The sequence below is a fragment of the Hippocampus comes genome, unplaced genomic scaffold, assembly GCF_001891065.2.
Source record: "Hippocampus comes isolate QL1 unplaced genomic scaffold, H_comes_QL1_v1.1 scaffold120, whole genome shotgun sequence".
NCBI classification, from domain to species: Eukaryota; Metazoa; Chordata; class Actinopteri; order Syngnathiformes; family Syngnathidae; genus Hippocampus; species Hippocampus comes.
In genome coordinates, this window is record NW_017805781.1 from 410,967 (window position 1) to 418,435 (window position 7,469).

The 7,469-nt window shown below is 40.2% G+C and overlaps 1 protein-coding gene across 2 annotated transcripts in view; it reads left to right on the forward strand.

Annotated features, from left to right (window-relative positions):
* Positions 1-7,469, forward strand: part of abcc3 (ATP-binding cassette, sub-family C (CFTR/MRP), member 3) — a 58,089-nt gene that overhangs the window by 1,077 nt on the left and 49,543 nt on the right. The gene's annotated exons all lie outside the window — the stretch shown is intronic.

A 7,469-nucleotide genomic window follows, 5' to 3' on the forward strand; every position in this document is an offset into this window, starting at 1 on the left:
ATAATGTTAATAATTTATATATATATATATATATGTGTATATGTGTGTGTGTGTGTGTGTGTATGTATATATATATATATATATATATGTGTGTATGTATATGTACTGTAAATTATACAGGCCTGGTACCACTGACTTATACAGTATATATCACAGGTGTCAAAGTCAAGGCCCGGGGGCCAGATCTGGCCCGCCACAACATTTTATGTGGCCCGCGAAAGCAAACCAAGCATGTCAAGTTCCATGATGCTTGCTAAAGTCAGAACCAAAATTTCAAATTGTCATATGTAATCCACAATAACAGTCATTATTCTTGACTTCTGATTTTAAAACTAGTTATTGACTAATTTGCTGTGCTCTGTGTATGTAAAATGTGGAGGGGATTAAACATTGATATGGTTTCCCAAAATTCATAATGGCCCTCCAAGGGAAAACGGAACTACAATGTGGCCCGCGACAAATATGAGTTTGACACCCCTGGTATATATGAATGGAGTACCAATAGGTTGCCCCCGACTGAAGCCAGAGGGCAGCCATCTTACATTGCCACTGTTATTGACAAGTTCTGTTACTTTTTTTGTGCTGAAAACACGGTTTCGGTGTGTGTTTTACGATAGGAATCCCTGTACGGAGTAAGGAGAGCATCTTAAAGAATGAACTTCGCTGTTTGCATCGACCAGTCACAGTGTATTATCTCATTACATTTCCCAGCGATTCTTGTCCTGATAGGCTTTGCTTTCAGTTTATTGTTGACAGTTCTGATCAATCTTTGAATAACACTCAGAGATAGACCTCATAAGAAGAAAAAATTAAATTGCGATCTTATGGATGAATTGTGCAAGTAGCACTTTCCTCAGACTTATTGGTACAACCGTATGCCATGCACGGTGGGATTTTTGCCATAGAGACAGAAAAGAATATAAAAATGTTGCAGAGAAATCAATATATTCAAGTTAGGTGGGCTTAACGAATGGCAATCCAAGATGACTGCCGGTGGCTTCACCTCTCCAAATGGCGACGAAGCGACGTTGTTAGTCCATTCATAAATATGTCCGTGGCTGGCACAGTGTCAGGAAATGTCTTCACCAATATGGCTAAACAGAATAAAAATCTCATAGCCATATTGAAGTGTAGTTAGCCACGACATCCCGTTTATGTTTTGCTGCTGTCTTGCGATGTACGCTGCTCATACATACACATCGCAGAGACATTGTTGCCCAAATAACACAAAACACGTTCAAACTTGAAGGAATATGTATTCTTTTGGGGGTTGCAGGAATAGCTTGATGGCTAACTGCACACCGTAGCGAGAGAAATAGGCCAAGTTTATCATCAGTAAGGAAGCTGTTGCAATAGCTTGCCCGCATTTCAGCACCACACAAAACATCTGATTTATATTTGTTTTATTTCTGTTGCTATTGTTACAGGCATACTTTGTCATAATAGAATATATTGTTTATATGCAGGTAGTTATACTGTAATTTCCGGACTATAAGCCGCTACTTTTGTCACACACTTTCAACCCTGCGGCTTATTGAATGATTCGCCCTGTTTAAAGCTTGTGTGTGTACAAAATCGTTTTTCCTCTAAAAATGTAGTGGGTGCGGCTTACAATCAGCTGCGCTCTATAGTCCGGAAACTACGGTACACTATTATTTGCCACATGCAACTTTATTATATAATATATATAATAATAATGACATTATGTCATGATTAGTGTATTATAACATACAACCGCAGTGTGCCATACAAAGACTCCAATCAGTGTGCAATGTGGGATTACATTACTTACCTCAGTGCTGGAGTTTTTATGGGGAAAATCTGTGAAGTCGATATGAAAGAAAATTCACCTGGGTAGAAAACACACGCAACTGTCGGTCTTCAGTGTTTTTGTGTTTTCGAACATCGTTCCTCTGTGATCCTGGCTGACTTCCATCCGGTGAAAATGTTTCATTATCCTTCCTTTTCCACACACTTTACAGAAAAACATACTGTTCTTCTCAAAATGTCAAAACCAGGGGAGCTTACCCAAACAGTTAGACTTGATGTGTCCCGGCCATGCCACACCGAAAATTTTTTAGGGTTCCAAAAATGCAGGCTCAGACAAAGTGCCATTACAAAAAATATTTATGAAAGAAAATCGCACTGACAAAGTATGAACTGAAATCGCTGGTCACAAGGTGCCAGGAAAAAACATTTATAAATGACAAACGTTCAATTTCACCTAAACAAAAACATGAGCAAGGTCAAAGTGAAAAAACATAAATACCTACAAAGCGAGAGGCTAGAGTGCAAAAACGACTATGACGAGATCGAGTGGTCTAGAAGAGTGTTTTTCAACCCCTGTGACGCGGCACACCAGTGTGCCGCTAGACATTGTCTGGTGTGCCGCGGGAAAATATCCAATTTGTATGCCTGTGCAGTCTATCGCCCAGAAAGTAATCGTGTAGTACCTTCCCATACCGCTAGGGAGCAGCAACAGCTAGCCAATTACCTTGTGTTTAGACGAGAGACAAGCGAATTTGTGACGCATGAATGCAGGACGACGATGAAACAATAAATATGAAAGATGAAAAAAATACTTTTTTCTTTGTGTTCATTTGATTCAAATTCAAGCTGTTATAACGTCATTCTTCAATGTTAAAAACGGTTATAGTAACAATGTAGCACGTTCATTATTCAAATAAGCGTTTTTTTGTTTTTTTTCTTCACATTTTTAACTAGTGGTGTGCCACGAGATTTTAACAATGAAAGAAGTGTGCCTTGGCTCAAAAAAGTTTGAAAAACACTGGTCTAGAAAAACAACACTTGAGCAATAGCAGCAACAAGGTCAATAATCTGACAGAGACATGGGATCTGGGCAGTCCTTAAATACTTGGTTTAATCATGATGATCAAATTGGCAGCAGGTGTGCACGCTGGAGGAGAAGCCCTCCACTGCCACCTGCTGGAGACACACAAGAACAGGATCATGACATACGGTCACTCAACCTGCTTTGTTTATTCTCGACGCGGGATGCGGGAATTCAAAATTGCTTTGTGCGACTCCGGAGAAATGATGTCGGTTTTCAATGCAGAAACCAACAAAATATTCGCATGTTCTTTTCAGGAAATGGGCTAGCTTGCTAACCCTTGCTACCATGCCGCGGCATGCATATGTCAACGTTGCGTCGTCGTTTTTTTTTTTTTTTTTGACAAGCAATGTTGTGTTTCTACAGTAGTCACTCATACGTGTACATGGCCACGAAGAGAATTGTGGCATTATTCACATCATATTGTATTATGTATCGTCAATGGAGGCGACATCTTCTTGTTTACTATCAAACTTAGCTTGTAGCAGACGTGTGTGACGTCATACACCCTGCGAGAATGACGTCTCTGAACCACATATGGTTCAGAGATGTCATATGGTTCAGTGGTTTTCCATGCGAAATGTTCTGTAAATGGTGTAAAATGTTTGTTACAGCTGTAGCTGTTGTGAAAGCGCTATAAAGATATATATATCATTTGCATATGGTGATTTATACGTTGTAGCCGAGGCTTTTGATACAGGTTGCGTCATACACCCTGCGTGAATGACGTCTCTGAACCACTTATGGTTCAGAGATGTCATATTGTTCAGTGGTTTTCCATGTGAAATGTTCTGTAAATGGTGTAAAATGTTTGTTACAGCTGTAGCTGTTGTGAAAGCGCTATAAAGATATATATATCATTTGCATATGGTGATTTATACGTTGTAGCCGAGGCTTTTGATACAGGTTTGCCAGGGGCGATTTTGACAGACAAATTAGCCTGAAGTGGCGAATATGAGAAATATTGACCACACCACTCCTGTTTCAACTCATCATCGGCGATGTGGCAAATATGTGAGCAAATTTAGTGTCATATTTAGTTTTTCAGTAATTTGGCCGAATTTAGAATTGTAGAATTTGAATTTGGTTCTCTGTTCTAGCTTTCCTGCGTGGAATTGCATATTTCTGCCGTGCTTGCCCGCCCTTTCTCCTGTTACTCGAGCTTCCTCCTACATTCCACAAAGCTGCATGTTAGATTAAAATGTGGACTCGGAATTGGCATATGTGTGAATGTGAATGGTTGTTTGTCAAGCTTTTCAGGTAGTATTTAAAAATATATCAAATCATGTTTTTGTACCTTGAATTCCAAGATAATAGCCAAGGTTTTTTTTTTTTTTTTTCTGGGGTGGGGGTTAGAGCAGGTCTTAAGAATATGTCATTAATTTCTATCTACGAACCTGGGCCACTGCAAATTGTACTTCTCTAAGCCCCGTAATATGTTTATCCAATCAAGCGCTAAAAATACTGGATGAAAAAAAAAAAAACCTTGGTCATTCCATCATTGTGCCATCCTCAATGAATATAGGCTACTGAGCTGGCAAAACCTCATTATTTTTAAGCACTCCTGCTTTCTCTATTCAACCTAATACTATTGAAATCAACTGCAACAATTACTTGAGGGATTGCTAGAGGTGAGTGTGGAATTGCTAAAAAAAAAAAAAAAAAAAAAAAACCTTCATTTGATCAGTCATTTTTTTTCTTATAGGGCAAATAATAAGTGGAATGCAGTCCCACAAAAACATGAGAGTGCATCTTATACAGCTATTTTAAACATAAATGACGACTAAAATTGTCAGCATTAATACCTGTTTGGATATTATTCATGTGTATGCTGCTGTTTTTAAAGATTATGTCTGTATTTAGATTGCATTTTGCTTTGCTGTTAACTTGCTTTTGTTGTTGTTTTATATCAGCCATGTTGCGTTTGGCAGAGGGAGTACTAATGGAAATTAGTAATTGGGTGCCTCTACGATTTATTCGCGAAATGTTCATGATTGTACATTTTCTATCAAAAACAAATTGAGAGGGAAAAAAGTGTCTTAAAAATGTTGCTTCTCTGAGTAACTGGCATACCAAATTGAACATCCATCCGCCCATCCATCCATCCATCGATTTTCTTCTGCTTATCCGGGGTCAAGTTGCAAGGGCAGTGGCTTTATCAGGGAAGCCCAGACTCCCTCTCCACAGCCATGTCTTCCAATTCATCCATCCATCCATCCATCCATTTTCTGAGCCGCTTATCCTCACCAGGGTCATGGGGGATCCGGGAGCCTATCCCAACTGTCTTCGGACAGTAGGCGGGGGACACCCTGAACTGGTTGCCAGCCAATCGCAGGGCACACATAGACGAACAACTTATAGTGTTCCATTAACCTGCCATGCATGTTTTTGGAATGTGGGAGGAAACCAAAGTACCCGGAGAAAACCCACACAGGCACAGGGAGAACATGCAAACTCCACACAGGAAGGCCGCAGCCGGTATCGAACCCTGCACCTCTGCACTGTGAGGCCGACGCGCTGACGAGTCAACCACCGGGCCGCCATCTTCCAATTCTTTCGGGGAAATCCCAAGGTGTTCCAAGGCCAGCAAGGAGACATTGTCTCTCCACCGTGTCCTGAGTCATCCCGGTGGGAGATGCCCAGATTTCTTCACTAGGGAGGTGTCCAGGAGTAATCTTCACCAGATGCCCGAGCCACCTCATCTGGCCTCCGATGCGGAGGAGTAGCGGCTCGACCCTGAGTCCCTCCCGGATGATCGAGCCACTCACCCTATCACTGAGGAAGAGCCCAGACGCCTTGTGGAAGAAACTTCGGCCACTTCTATCCGGGATGTTGTTCTTTTTGTCATGACCTACAGCTCAAGGTGTGGGTAGGAAAGTAGGTCGACTGGTAAATGGAGAGCTTCGGCTTCCGGTTCTAATCTCTCTTCACCATGATAGATGATACATAGTCTGCATCACTGGCTTGAGGAACCAACAGTACCAAATCATTGGCAAAAAGCAAAGATGTAATACTGAGTCCACCAAACAGGACCCCCTTCAACGCCTTGGCTACGGGCAGCAATTCTGTCCATGAAAATTATGAACAGAATCGCTTCCAAAGGGCAGCGTTGATAGAGTCCAACCCTCACTGGAAACGAATCTGATTTACCAATCCAACTGTGTATGTGAATTGGTTAATATGAGGCTTTGTGAAGTGCTTTGGGCACCATATTGTGTCGATAAAGTTCACTCCATTTTCCATTTTAGCATGTAGTGAAGGGAACTCGACTCACGACATAAGCAGCGGTTTGGCAAAGGTGTGCACGTCAGAAATAACAGCATAATGTTCTTGTGATTGAAGCAAAAAAAAAAATGGATGTGGCAAAATTTAATTCTTTATATTTTATTATATTATGACCATATATGTTTATCAAGTACAATATTTTAGAGTCCTATTTGTATAAAATATACTTGACAGAAGTTTTTATTTTATGGCAGGTTGGAACAGATTAACTCATTCAGTACCAGCCAATTCTGGACCAAGTTTGAAAAGACGTTTAAAAACGTCTTTGGGAGTGAATGAGTTTTGATGGAAGGGACGGATAATTAATTGAAATTTAATCATCATGTCTCTTTTGGCTTCTCTTAATCTTTAAAACGAAGAAAAACGAAAAATATGCAGAAATCCGCTATGCGTTCACATGTTTCTGACATTGTAAAAGCAGTCCCGAAGCACAAGTTGCTTGCGTCGCAAACATGTATTGCTGGGGCGTCAAACTCATTTTTGTCGGGGACCACATCGTAAGTTATGGTTTCCTTCAGAGGGCCATTCTGGCTGTGAAACCAAATCAAATATGTTAGACTCATTTTACATACACACAACAAAACTGGTGAATAACTCGTTTTGAATTCAGGTGTCAGTAAAAACTGTTCAAATATTACATTTATTTTAAAAGGGGGATCGGGAACAAAACATGCGTGAAATCTCTCAACATTTTTAAAAGTGAAGACAAATTGCAATTTTGATATTTTAGCAAGAAACATGAAGTCTATGCATATATTTTGCTTTCGCGGGCCACATAAAATGATGTGACGGGGCAGATAAGACAGGAGTAGTCGGCGAGGCGAGACGAGGCGACATGAATCCGTTTCCAATTAGGAGCACAACAACGCAAAGTCAACGTTTACGTGATTGAAGCATTTATTATTCCTCTTTCCATATCAGTTTAAAAACACATGAGCCGGTGGATTTGAGAAGCAATGGCTCAATGAATTTACCTAGCTCAGGCATACTGAGGAAGGCATGCACTGCATCCTAAAACCGCAGGCAATCGCTGCCTCCCTTGTGAGGCAGCCATCAACCAAATAAAGGCTTGGCACGTTACAAAAACATTAGGTGACAGCCATTCACAAAGCAGCAGAAGAGAAGGACAAGTATATTAAAGATGGTAGTCCCTAAAAACATTCAACTAATAATGTTACAAAAACTAAAATAATATTGGTTAAATAGATCATTTAAGATTTTATTTATTTATTTATTTATTTATGTATTTTTAACAAAGGACACTGCATTATGCTATCGCAATACAGGTGGACATGGACCGCAGAGCCCTTGAAGGCTTCTTCAAAATAATCTA